At 43.2% G+C, this 13,716-nt stretch overlaps 2 long non-coding RNA genes across 5 annotated transcripts in view; both read right to left on the bottom strand.

Annotated features, from left to right (window-relative positions):
* Positions 1-376: 376 nt before the first annotated feature.
* LOC118173492 lies at positions 377-6,006 on the bottom strand. Of its 2 annotated transcripts, XR_004754234.1 has the most exons (5): positions 5,786-6,006; positions 4,771-4,873; positions 4,456-4,689; positions 1,036-1,107; positions 377-598 (listed from the first exon to the last, which is right to left on the bottom strand). It is a non-coding gene; the product is annotated as an uncharacterized LOC118173492 (long non-coding RNA). The 2 variants fall into 2 exon arrangements; XR_004754233.1 differs by lacking the exon at positions 4,456-4,689.
* Positions 6,007-9,833: 3,827 nt separating this feature from the next.
* LOC118173490 overlaps positions 9,834-13,716 on the bottom strand; it is a 6,240-nt gene continuing 2,357 nt past the window's right edge. For 2 of the 3 annotated variants that reach the window (XR_004754231.1, XR_004754229.1), the window contains exons 3-6: positions 13,130-13,277; positions 12,788-13,024; positions 12,185-12,390; positions 9,834-11,863 (exon numbers count right to left, since the gene is read on the bottom strand). This is a non-coding gene — a long non-coding RNA (uncharacterized LOC118173490). Of the gene's footprint in view, positions 11,864-12,184; positions 12,391-12,787; positions 13,025-13,129; positions 13,335-13,716 lie in introns of all 3 variants that reach the window. The other variant, XR_004754230.1, reaches the window with a different exon arrangement.

Below are 13,716 nucleotides of genomic sequence, written 5' to 3'. Positions count from 1 at the left end.
CGTTATTCAAAAAGAAACACGATATTTGGGAAGAGTTGCTTCCTTTTACACAGTTTCTATGAGCAGACACAATTGCAAATGGAATAAGGCATCTGAATATAAATTAATATAAGTATTAAATGAACTGCAGTCTCCCTTTTGACTTTTTAGTGAAGGCCATTTTGCTTTTAGCTAATGGGTATTAAAAGCCAAACAGAAAATTCCTAGTTGCACAGAAAGCATTACTTTGTCTTCTGCAAGTCATTCACTGAAAGGTCACTGGGTGAGAACACTGCGAGGGGCACTGCAAGACTCACGAGTTTCCACCAAACACTGCCTTTTGCAACCTCAACTCATCCTGAATGGATTAAATTATATGAAAATGAATGGATTAAATTATATGAAAAGCTCACTGTGGGAGATGTCTGTTTAGTCTTCACAAAACCAACAGAAATGACATGAAATTGGATGGCACAGAGGCACCAAACTTTAGACGAAGGTCAGCACTGAACTCCTTGCCACATGGCTTGGGAGGTAATTTCTTGGGAGGAAGGACTGGTTTGAGGTTGCTTCTCCCTGCTCTGCTGGATTTAACCGTGTCTGTGCTCCGCTGAAATCTCTGAAATGAAGTCAGCAGAGACAGCAGAAGTCAGAAGGTGCTGATCTGCGTTACAGCCACAGCAAGTGCCACCGACGTGTGGTGTTTATGATAAGCTGGCAAAGGTTACAAATCCCCCAAATGCAGCGATGCGGTGCCAAGTTTTAAATGGGCTCTTCTGAACATTTCAGTGCTGAGCTCTGGCGTGTCCATGGGCTGCGTGATGTTCCTGGTGGCAACGAAGAAACCCAATGAAATCATATCACCACCTAGCAGCACGCCTTTCCCCAATAACTCGGCATTTACAAAAAGTCATTAACGGTGCAGCTTACGTTGAAAACACAGGTGAAAGGGAGGTGACAGGGAAGCACTCTGTGTGCTTTGTGCGGCCCTGAAAATCTGACTCCTGAGAAATTATCCAGCTTGGTAATTTTCCAAGGCAAAGAGGAAAGTCTTACCGATAAGTCTGGAGATTTCCTCTCTTGAGGACTTTGGCAATCATTTCTTTCAGATGTACTATCTGGAGCATTCTGTCAAAACAGATTTGTAACTCAGAGTTAATTACACTAAACACAGGGACAAATAACCAGTAATAAAGAGAGGTTTGTGCATATAGAGAGGGCAGGTCTACTGCCCTCTCAGTTTGTCTTGTTCAATGTAAATATTGCGGCGGGTTCTCAGAGGTGTTCAAGTTCAGGTAGCTGATAAACTGCTTATCAAACAGACTTTCTGCTTTAGCACTGAAGGTTATTTTGTCAGAAAAAATTAGGCTTTTAGCCTCATTTATCCACTCTCTTTTTAGGCATTTTCATTTTTTTTTGGTCAAGTTTGTTTTCATTTTATCATTAACAATACCAGTTTTCAGTACCGCTGCCCTCCAGATAGCTTTCAGTCGGCCGTGTAACTGCACGCTGTTGCTAGTGCCTTTCTACCACTCCCACTGCCGATATCACGGCGTTCGTTATCCAGTTTGCAACAGCAAAATTGAGTTTCTGCTGCTCCCGTAGCCAGTCACAGATTAGAGTAGATAACTTTTTATTTATTAGAATAGATAACTTTTTAATGCACTAGGAACATCTCTGGGAATTTGAGGCAAATTTAAGAGAGGAAACATTTACATTATTCTTCTAGGCAAAAAGAGCGCGCAAATAGCAAGATTTATTTGCTTACCCACAAATTACCAAAGAAAATGAGAAACAGCCCAAACTCTCAGCAAACTGAAATGTCCTATGTCCAAGGGAAAGGCAGAATGACAGGGAACAAGCCTGACCTGCCAGCTGATGATCTTCAGTACAGTTTTTTAAATTTCTAGACTTGGTAATTCATGTGTTCTTTGCACAATGGAAAAATGTAATGAAGGAGGTATTCCTAAAGTGTCATTTCTGTAAATGGTATTCAGATTATCTGTGGTCTAAGAGTCGTAATATATATGAATACAGCTCCTAGTATTAAAATACCAAAACAAATTATTAGCATATAAAAATTGATATGATCTATTCAGCTGTGTTACTGTGAAATACGATACATAACACAGTGCACCTATCTTGAATCATAAAACTTGTCAAAGGTACCCAAAGTTTATTGCCTGGGCAGATTCATGCAGCACCACTTGATTTAGGTCTGAAAAGCCTTTCAGAATTCTTGCAGGCACACAAACGTTTCAGAAGATTTATTTAAATACCAAAAAAAAGGAAAGAAAAGATGAAAACCCAGCCTTTTCTTCTAATCAGATGAAACAGAAATTATTTCAAAACTCTCTAAGGACCTTCTTTGTCATTTCTGTCCTGCAATTGTATACTACAAGTCCTTCCACATGAATTAACATAGCAGTTATTTATTAACACAGCAAAGTATTTTTTCATGACAGTAATGTCAGGCAACACGCGCATTATACAAATGATGCAATTACACGTATTTGTTCAACTCTCTGTGCAATACGGAGCTGCCAAACACGGGATGCCTCCTGCTCACGGCTGCTGCGGCTCGAAGGGCTGCTTCTTGCAACCCTGACCTCTGCTGCTGGACAAGGCGTGCTGGTTTTCCAGACCTGCTGCCACCTGCTCTCCTACAGCAGTGGCTAGCTGCAGTAGCTTGAAAAAAATAAAAGAAAAAAAAAAGCGCCCAATTTCTTTCATTAATGCAGCCCTGATTTTTTGCTGCACGAATGAGGAAGGGCCTAAGGAAAGTTACAACAGGAAAACCTGATGCAACTGAAATGTGAAACAGAGCAAAGCAGCAGCAAACAGAACGGGCCTTAGCAGCAATGTAATTCCTATGCAATATAACCACAACTTGCTCCACAGCTGCCTCAGCCTGGGAATTGCCTTCCATCCTTGTAACTTTCAGCCACTTCTCAGACAAACCAAAAGTCAAGCTGTTATTCTTAAGGTAACTTTCCCTACCATATTCTCCAAATACACTATTCCAGCTTCTCCTAGGTATTGATATGTTTCCAAACACTGAAGCCCCATGCATTTCAAGTGGGATTTGCACTACAGCACGTGCCTTTTCCTGCAATGATTAAAAAGATTAACTTCAATTGCCAGTAACTGCATTGAAAAGCAATGAAGACTCGACTCTTAATTACAAAGAGAAACATAAAAATGCAGCATTTAACCTTCTTTAATGCTAACAGCCAAAAGGCATGGCTGGAGGGTTCTCTGTTTATTCCTGAGAAAGAAAATCTTTGCAGTGAAATTTTCCCGTGATGCTGAGTCTGACTAAGAAGAGGATTGGTACACCATGGATTTTATTGCCATATAAAATGCCATTCAAGAAAACAGCAAGTTAGAGGTTAGAGAAATTTCAAACTTAATAACATCTTAGTTTTTTCTGATGGAAGCCAGGTCCTAGCCAGTCTCAGGCTTCCAAGCACACGTGTCTCCTGCGAACACATCTGACACATGGCTTTATTTAGGTGGCCGACAGAGGAAATGACCTTTTTCACATATTTTGAAGGGGATAAAATTCAGGCATAATAGCTTCAAATGACGAGTTAAAGTAGTGTTTATGAGAATGTTCCATGGAAGCCAGCTTCCATGAATAACTTGGAAACTATCAGTACTTATTTCAAGCCCACAGGCAGGAGCAGGCTGGCATGGACAGCCCAGGGCAGCCGGTCGGGCTGCGACCCAGCTGACAAGTCACTAAATCCAGCCTGTGGAGAAGTACCAGAGAATGATGTGAGGCTAATTCAAGTGCTTTTAAGAAGGTAAACTGTATTAAGCAGGAAACATCTCCATCTGATCATTCCAGGAAAAAAATTGAAAAGCTTTCAATGCTTGCCGTGAATGGCAACAATTGTTCCACAGACTGCAGAGTTACAGAACTCTTTAAAATCACCAGAAGTCCCTATGACAGCTCAACCAATATTGTTATCTCTATGTTAGAACTGTAAAGTGGGATACACCATGACAAAAGGTATGGATCTGAATACTGTAAGAACTAGGAGAATCTCTGAACAGACACCGCTTTGACATGCTCCTATAATGACGTTACATTATTACAGGAAACCAGGACAAACCTCCACCAGGAGATATTCGCCACAGCACGAGAAATACCTCAGAGGGATCACAGATTTTATTTCAGGTGGGTAGGTCCTCTGCTTTCATCACACGCAATAAAACCAGAGATTGCTGGACATGATGGCAAGCAGTGCCCACTACTACCTCTGTCCTCTCCTGCTTTGACCTGACAGGAGCTGCCAAAGGAGCCTTCATCTTTGAGGAAATTCTCGGCAAGTTTAATCACAGAGTTTTGGTCTGGGGCCAACTCTGCTCTTTCAGGCAAGAAACTTTAGCACCAAGCATATGGCAGATTCTATCTCCCCCCGGATCAATATGTTAGCCTATCATTTACGGGAGCGATGTGTATCCAACCTGTCTCCTCGGTTGTCACAGAAGTCCTCCTTTCTCAGTTGCAGCACACTGCTAGTCATCTGCATCTCCCACTAAAACAAACCCTTGCAATGATGCGATAGAGGTGCAGGAGCATGGTTCTTGACATTTTTCGAAGGACGGTGAAATTTCATCAATACATAAGTATTTAAAGAGTCACTAGGAAAATATTTAATGCGTGGCTGCGAGGGACTTTTCTTTGGTTAGTCTACTCTCCTGTAAAAAAAAGCAATATTTTAGGAATGTTTTAAAACCAATTACTATTTCTGGGAACTGCAGTGTGAGGAGATACATCACCATTTCTCGCTTGCTTGAGGTCAGCACACGAAGGCACGGCACTTTGCAGCAACGAAGCAGGGCAGTTGTTCCATCACGTCAGGAAAACCTTCTTCTGAGGAGCCTGCAAATAATAAGATGACATTCAGGTATCTTGGGAGAAACAGTGGCATCACGGAGCCCAGACCAACTTCCCAAGGTCTTCTGGGGACTCCCAGAGATCTCAGAATGGGCACTTTTTAAAAAACTCATGTTTCATTTCAGTTATAGCATCATGCTTGTCACCAGATAAAATAATCTGCTGTTCCGGCCTCACTGTACATTGCTATGGGGATGCTGCAGATGACAGGGACACATAGGCACATTTAAGGCAAGCCGTGGCTCACATTTTTGCAGGCTTATTTTACACACAGAGCAGTTTCTGCACGCCACAGCACCGTGGTGCTTGTGCTGCTCTAAGGACACGGTTGTTTATCACAAAATGAGAACATATTGACGTAGTAGGGCTTTCTAGATCAAAATTAACTACCTGAAGATCTTTGAGGTCGTGGAGTGTGCTATAAGTAAATACAAATAACATATAAGTAAATGCAAAGAATTACAGTTATTAATATAAATGGGTTTGGCATTATTTTGACCACCCCCCACCCCCTCCCCTTTTCTATTCATCTTTGTGGCACTTCCTTAAGAAAATGTAAATGTACCTCTCTTTTTGCAGCTTAATCTCCCTATGTTTATCAGCTGTAATTGCAGCTTGGTCACAGTAATTAAAATACACGACACCTACTTGTTAATGTAGGCAAGAAAAGTAATTTTCCCTGTCATCATTTCAAAACATTTGTTCAAGTTGTAGCCACAAAGAATACACACATGTTAATGTATTAGGTGCCAAAAAACCCCTCTGTATGACTCAAGAGAAGCAAGTGCCAGCTTGCTCCAGCAACGAATTCGGTGGATAAAACAAAAATCTGTCACAATAAATGGCAACATTTGTTCTTTCCTAATATACAGTAAATTGCAAAATGATGAATATTACCTTTTCCTTTACACCAAGGGTGCCTCCTTTTTGTTGTCCGGGACGCAATGCAAACCAGGGCTCTTCACTGCCAGACCAAGGGGCTGGCCCTGAACGCCTGTGACAGTCAGCAGGAGCAGAGGGGCAGGAACAGCCAAGGGGAGGAGAAGAATGAGAACTTGCTGCGTGTTTTTCTTGCCCTCATGACAACCACAGAGATACCCCTGGACTGACATTTCATGGAAGGCTGGCCGAAATGAGGACGAGAGAACCTTTAGAGTAAGTTAATGAAGCAATTAACATAAACTCTTTGAAGGAGGCGAGATAAAACCTAAATAAACCATAGCTTAAATGTACTCCCCAATTCATTCGTGTAGCACCAGACCACATTTACCAGAGAGAACTGCAAATAAGGTCAACTTTAAAGCAAAGATTTAAGAAACAGAATGAAAAGATCTTTGTAATTTGGCCGTGCTCGGGAGGCTTTATTTGTTGACACAATCGTAGCCCGCTTGTTCTGCCACACACAACAATCATTACTCATCCACCGGGTCACGCCGCGTTTTCCATCCTTTTAGGCAGAGCCTTCGAGTTATTGATCCCATGAATCAAAGCTCCTGGGCAGCGCGGGCTGCCCCGCGTGCCGCCGGGGACGCAGACGGATGGATCTGCTCCGGCGGGCTCCTCGGGGGAGGGAGGGACTGGGGAAACTGGGGAATGTTAAGTATTTTTCTAAATGGCTGTCAAGTCACTTCCAAGGTACAATGAAGCCAGGTCTCTCTATATATTTTTTTTCATTGAGCCAGAAGGCTGTTGAATTCGAGCCTGCAGATATGTGAAAGCTCAGCAAACTTTGTGGGTGTGTGGTTTAAAATCCCATCAGAACAGAACAAAGGCTTACCAGTTATGCTGCACAGTGCTTGTCCTCCCCTGACCTCTGGTCTCAAGCTGTGCTTATATCAAACAAAAAACACCACAACACAAGGTACAGAAATTAAACTTTTCTAAAATCATACGTTTTGTGTCATCCAGTAATTTGGCTCTTACAAATCTGGAGTACATAGTCTTACACAAAAGACTTTGCCCCCGGCCCCTGCCTGCCCTGTGTAAAACAACAGGACGTGCAGAGGAGAATTAACATGAACAGCAAAGTAACAATCCAAGACCAGTGCAACTTCACACATTTACCTAACAGGTCCAATTACACCTTCCTCTAGTGAAGGTGTCCCTGCCCATGGCCGGGGGGGCTGCAACTAAATGATTTTTCAGCTCCCTTCCAAGTCAAACCACTCTTTGACTCTGTGCTTAATTAGATAGGCTCAGCTAGCACTTCCAAGGGTGGCCAGGCAGCTAGACTCGTCCACACCAACAGGAAAAGCAGTCCAAACCCCATATTTGAGACTCTCCCTACGACGGATGCAGCAACGAAAGCTTACTTCCCATGTATATTTATAGCACTAATGCCAGTTACTGAAAGTTTACGTGGAAGGGCGACAGACCGCCAATTTAGTGAGAAAAGCACAGGTTGTCACACACCATCCATCTGACAAAAAGGCTAATCCTTAACAAGAGAAAGAATCTGCAGCTTTGATCAGCAAGGAGTCATGTATAATGTAACAGCGCTGTGGCTAATAGCAACACGAAATAATTTACCCTGCTTTAATGGAGACACGCGCCTCTCCCTTTTCTCAGGGTATCACAGGAGCCCACAGCAAACGACGGTGCCTGCTTGGGGCATGCACTGTGCATCCTCGGGCACTGCTGGTCCGCTGAGGGTTTCAGCCCTGCTCGGGGGCACCTCGAGGCTTCAGCAGGAGCCGCAGGAAGGGGCAGAGCAAGCACTGCTGGCAGCACCCACCTCGTTCCCCCAGGCGCGTTCCCCGGAGGTCTGGGAGCATCGACCTCACCTGAAACAGTCCAAAGAACAAAGTGAGCTCCTAACCCTTCCACCGAGTGACGCGCCTTCCTTCTCTCCCCCAAGCACTGCAACCAGCAGCCTGACTCTTGCGAAGGTTTTCTGGCATTGTTTTAATGGACATGCACATTCCTCTCCTGCTTTGATTTAGGGACAACGGCAGGAGCTGCACAGAGCCGGTGGCTCTCCCACGTGCCGCCTGACTGCAGCAAGCTTGAGCATCACAATATATTTTGACAGCTCTCACAAACTTGTACCTTACGGAGCTTACAAGAAAATGGCTGTTTCTTTACAACAGAAAACACGTTACCTGAAAGGGTGAATCCCATTAGGCCAAGAAATATGCTTCATTTCAATAGGAAAAACAGATTTCCATATTATTATTTTTTTTCACTCTTTTCTTTTTATAGCCTCTACTTCATCTTTCTCTTCGTCTTTAGATACTCCCTGGAAGGAAATAAAGTCTGCGTTTCCCCAAGTACTAAAGTTAAGCAGGTAAAGACACGGTCTTAAGGAGAGGAGTGGTGCAGTCCGGCAGCTATGAAGCAGAAATGCACAGCAACTAGTGCAAACCCTGGGGACAGAGGAAAAGACTAAAGGTCTGTGAGTGCTGTGGCTGAAGCCAAGACCACAGGTATATAATCAAACCCCAAGTACTTACTACCTTCTACAGTTAATGCAAATAAAGTAGGTAAGCACCCAATGCTTGGGAAATTGATCAAAAGTACTTTCAGTAAGGGAGGAAAAAAAGCCTGTGTTTTACATCTGTGTTACTGGGATCCTGGCTCTGTGCAATGGGGGTTCAGCTCCCCCCAAACTCCCCCAGAGCACTTTGAGGGAGATGGTGCAGGAAGGACGCCCTGCGGCAGCTCGGGTCCCCCTGCACAGCCCTGCGGCTTGGCCAGGTCCCACCCTGCCTTCGGCCGCCTGGGGACGAGGCTGGTCCCCATGGGGCTGATGCTGTGGCACGGTGGGTTCTGCCACCCGCATGCACGCTGCCTCTGCTCAGTTGGTCTGGCTCGTTTGTTTTTTCTCAGCGAACAGCAGGCTTTAATGACTGAACTCGAGGCTGTGCGAGTCTAACCGAAACAGACTTGCAGATAACTAACCAGCTCCTTTCAAAGGGATCGGGGAAACAAAACTGTCCGTCTGAGGAGGTGAACTCCCTGCAAAGAGGCTTTCATTAATGCTGCTCCCCTAGAGCTATGTCGTCTAGGGTTTGAATGACACTAACAGGCGCTTGGTCTGAGTACAGAAATGGGCCAGCAGGAAGAGCATTAGCAGCTGAACTTTATTTAGGTTCATCACTGGAGTTTTTATTTGACTTATTTTAGTTTCAAAAGGAAGTACTGATAGTTAATACACACACGTGTTATTACTTCTTCCAACACATGAGGTGTTTAACATGTTCAAGTAAAGTTTCTGGGTGCCTTTGGAGTCTATGCCACTGAAAACAGAGACAGAACCTCTACTCCGATGGTTTCTGGCTGAGCTATACCAAGGTCCAAAGTCCCTTTTGCCTTGGGAACAGACTGTAGGAAGCAAATGCCTACAGAAACACTAACATTATTATACCACACTGCGGTGGGTATTTCCACTGAAGACACACAAGTCTGGTTTTTAGTTCCCCTTGTAACGAGATACAGTTGAGATTGCTGCCAAGTACAACAGCTATTTAAATATATCCTAAGACTTATCCATGAAGTTACATTATCTTGTGTTAATATCCCATTAAAAGCTCATAATTCACTCTTAACCCTTACAGTATTAAATGCTATAAGGAAAGCCACACGATACATTTCTTGCTATTTGAGAATAAATTCAAGCCCTAGAACTCACTATGCAACCTATATTTCAATAAATAGTTTTCACGCTACACTAACACCCAGCACGGTCAGAAAAAATAACCCTCATTTATTTTACCAGGGGAAAAAACACAGACTGAAACTCACCCTAGCTCTATCATCATTATATGCATTTTAGCAAATGCATTTGAAATGCTGTGCAAATTCTTTACTCAGGGAACAGCATGATAGTCTCTCTTACTGATGGCTATGCAGCATCTCACCACAGGCACCAAGCTCCAGATACGAATTCCCTGACTCCATGAGGCTTCCTCCTTAATTACTTCACCAAAAACTTGATTCAGATTAAAACTCTTGTACAACATTTAGTGTTTCTCTAAAAAGAAAATAATTACACATTTCTGTTCACATCTTAGACCACTCTGTGGTCTTGCAAAGAATCATGAAAACTAAACCAGAGGGTTGGATGCTCTTGGTCTTTGGGAGTTAATCAGTGCAATAACCACCAATGGCTACAAAAGCATTTTACTTCTGGACATTTCTTCTCAATTTCCTGGTTGATAACAAGGTATGTGTAAACACTGCTATTCTTTTCCCTTTTAGTGAAACAGGTGCAAATTCTTGACCACAGAAGGCAAAACGTGTATTTGCTGTTGGTATGCCTGACCAGGTGTACCACTGTGACATCTGTTAGGGCACCAGCTCCTGCATGAGTGGAATTCAGTTGTGAGAGGAGGATGGGAACCACCAGGAGAGACCCCAGCCAGCCCTCACCTCACCAGGGTAACCAACAGCCAGGTGTTTCAGACACTGACCGGTGGAACAGGAACAATTTGATTTCCTGGTCTAAAGAAAGTGAGCCAAACCTGGCTTCTTCATATTCCACCGAAGTATTCTAGTTAACTTCCTTTTTTCCAAGAGCCAAGAAACACAAACAGCTCCCTGAATTTTTTATGGGATCTTCCCCTGGAATTCTTCTGTCATATCCAGAATATTCAAGAGCATTAATCGAGCACAATACGTGAATAATTTCAGAATGACTGGCACAGTATTCATTCTCAGACATACCATTTTATTTTCATGTAGTCCTGTGTGGAGCCAGGAGTTGGACTCGATGATCCTTGTGGGTCCCTTCCAACTCAGGATATTCTGCGATTCTGATACTTCCATTCCTCAAATATAATTCACCCAGTTGAAGCTATTACTCAGGCCCCGCGGTTATTTGCCTCATCCACAATAGATACAATCACAAGCAATGCCTGATCGTACAGATAGGAAGCACATAATTTTCCTCTCATCTGTTCCTCAAACTTAGTAATTTTCTCTTTTATAACATTTTATGAAGAGGAAGGAAAATGATGAGTAGGGGAAAAAGAACAGATAACTGAGGAGATAGTAGTAAAAAGAGTCAGAAAAGAGGTGATAGATAATTTACTACAAACAGCAGCAGTACAAGGACTTCAGGTATTACATAGACGAAACGTGAATAAAATCTACATTCTCAGTATGGACAATTTCTTGCATTTTGTGTCCTTTCTTTTCACTTGCCTCAGAATATATTTCTTAAAGATTCATTTCAGTAAAAGAAAAATATCTTCCTTCATGTGGCATGTGCCTCTGGGTAAAGTGATATTGTCTGGCCATTTGATGCAACAGTCCAGCGTTTTTTTGGCAATACAAAAAGGAATAACATGACAAAGAAATGAGACAAAAAAGAAGTGCTTAGCAAAAGTTAGCTTTCTTAATTAAAAGTTCTGTACAATGTGCTATACTTTGACATGTGTATGAAATCGCAGCAAAGACTAATTATTTTTGGTTCCTCTAGCATCACCTACAAACTCTGACACACAATAATGTGAATTTACTTGAGATTGATATAGCACTATTTCACAGCCGTAGTGCATCAGTAATAGAACTGTTAGCTGGTTTGTTCTTTTCAGAGAAAATTTTTACTCCATGCTGTAGTTTTCAACAGCTTCAGCCAGTTCCAACCCTCCGCGTGTGCTGGGGCAAGCTGCAGCTTTACCCAGAGACTCTTTCCACCACCAATTTATTCACAGCCATGTAGGAATCTGGGAGAGTTTGTATACTTTTGATAAAATGTTTAGGCAGAAAAAAACACAGAGAAACATATTTTGTCTTTCTAAACACATTGTAGAACCTAAATACATCTAATATAATGAACCTTGTCTTATTCTGTGAACACTTTTCCCTTAGTTTTATTATGAGCATATTGGCTAGGCTAATTTGTCTTACCCAATATAACCATTAATTGCCATTTGTTACAGCTGAAAACTGTCCCACGGCTGGATCACATCCTCTCTTTAAAGATCTGTAGGCAACCACATCCACTTCTCCTCGTCCTTCTTCCCGTGTTTACTGCAAATGAGAGGCAACGTTACTTCTGACATTGAAAGGGAATAACTACAGATAGGACACAAGTATCCCACCTAAGCAGCTTGCACGGCATGAGGACAGGCAGGCGCAGAGCTGTTCTGCTCTCCTCTGCCTGTGCCTTCCCTTTGTGCCTGGGGGGTTTGTTTCAGCAAGCAGCACATCTCCCCTCGGGGGCTGCCCCCAGGCCTGCAGCGCATGCTGGTGGCAGCAAGGGCTGGGAGGGTTTTAGGCTCTGGTGTTAGATGATTTTGTGCGAAACGATGAATGACAGAGCATGATAGGGTGTTGGTGAGGGCTCGTTACCTGTGACACCTGAGACAAATCTCCTTCAATCTTCAAACTCTAATAAACGCTTGTTGATGACAGTCTGCTCCTGCTGCTCCCCAGCAACAAGACTTAGGTTATCTGGTCAAATCCCTGTGGTGCCAAGGAGGAAGAGCAGATGTCCCATCAGCTTCCCGTCAGCTTCACAGTTCATAGAGGAGGTTTCATCCTTGTTGATGCCTGCTCTATCAAAAAACCACTCAGGGTTACCCTATTAAGGATCTTACCTAAAAAGTCCTGTGCAGACTGAAAGTTGTGAGAGCTGGATTCCCACCAGAAAGCTCTTTTTAAAATCTTATTAACCCATAAGTTTACACTATGAGGAAGGTTTTCAGAACAGGGGCCTAAATTACCTTCTCTGAATGGCTTTCCAGTAGATCTGCCCAGCCTGAACTGCACCGGGAACTTAACGAAGCTGAGCTCCCAGCTTAGAGCATCCAGACCGACGGAGGGACGAGGCCTGGAGCTCCTCCAGCTGCTCAAGGTGCAGAAAATGAAATCTGGAGCTAAATCAACCTCCAACAAAATTGTGCACACAATAGCTCGCTAAGAATTGTAAATAACTACCGATATTCTGCTTACCATTGCCGCATTAATTTCCACACTCCAAAGACACCTAGCACGGCTATGCCTTTCGCTCTGAATAGCTGATCAGCAGATTAAAACACTTTCATTAGACTGTTTTTGTTTGGATGTTAACAATTGCGGCGATCTCCCAAGAACTGCAGCTGAAGAACAATGTCACAGAACCACGTGGGCAATTTCTCATTCTGGCACAGCAGGACCACTTCCAACGTATCTGAATATTTCCTCAATTTCCTTGTTAAAAATACAGAATAAACAAAATTAAGAACATTTGGTTGGTAAAATCGCGTGTACTGGCTGGGAAAGGAGAGGCAAGGGGAGGTGGGAAGAGGGAATCACCTGAGCTGCCTGCAGCAGCACGATGTTCTGCAGGGATTTCCCTGAGGACCACTTTGCTCGTCCCCACCCCGACTTCCCAAAGGGACACGGGGATTTCTGCAATGTGGTAACTGGTGAGCGCCAATACATCCTTCTGTAGGTTTTGACCCTGAAACAGCATAACAAAATATTTTGTTTCTTTGGGCAGTGAAGACAGTGAGTCATCCTTCGAAAATTGAGTAAGAGAGGTGGAGTCGATCCACGGGACATGCTTTGGCCACCCATGAAAACAGACTTTAACGACCCAAAATGAAACCACACACACACTATGGGGGTGTTGGTGCAGCGCTGGGCTCTGCAGTGCAGATTCACGAGGACTTTTTTTAATCCCTCCTCTCCCCCATATTCTCACCAGCCTTGCAGGGGGTGTACGTTCAGAAGGCAGGTTCACACTGCCTGAAGTTTTTGTTTCAAGCTTTAGCTGTACAACGCTAAGCCTCACTAAATTTTAGTATATAGTTTTCCAGTGAACTTGGCAGGTAAACGTTGGGATGTTTCTATCTCCTCCTGAAAAAAAAAAAAAAAAAAAAAAAAAAAAAAAAAAAAAA

Source organism: Oxyura jamaicensis, chromosome 12, assembly GCF_011077185.1.
Source record: "Oxyura jamaicensis isolate SHBP4307 breed ruddy duck chromosome 12, BPBGC_Ojam_1.0, whole genome shotgun sequence".
Classification (NCBI taxonomy): Eukaryota; Metazoa; Chordata; class Aves; order Anseriformes; family Anatidae; genus Oxyura; species Oxyura jamaicensis.
Note: the sequence above shows the minus strand (reverse complement) of the source record. Positions and strands in the feature narration are given on the sequence as shown.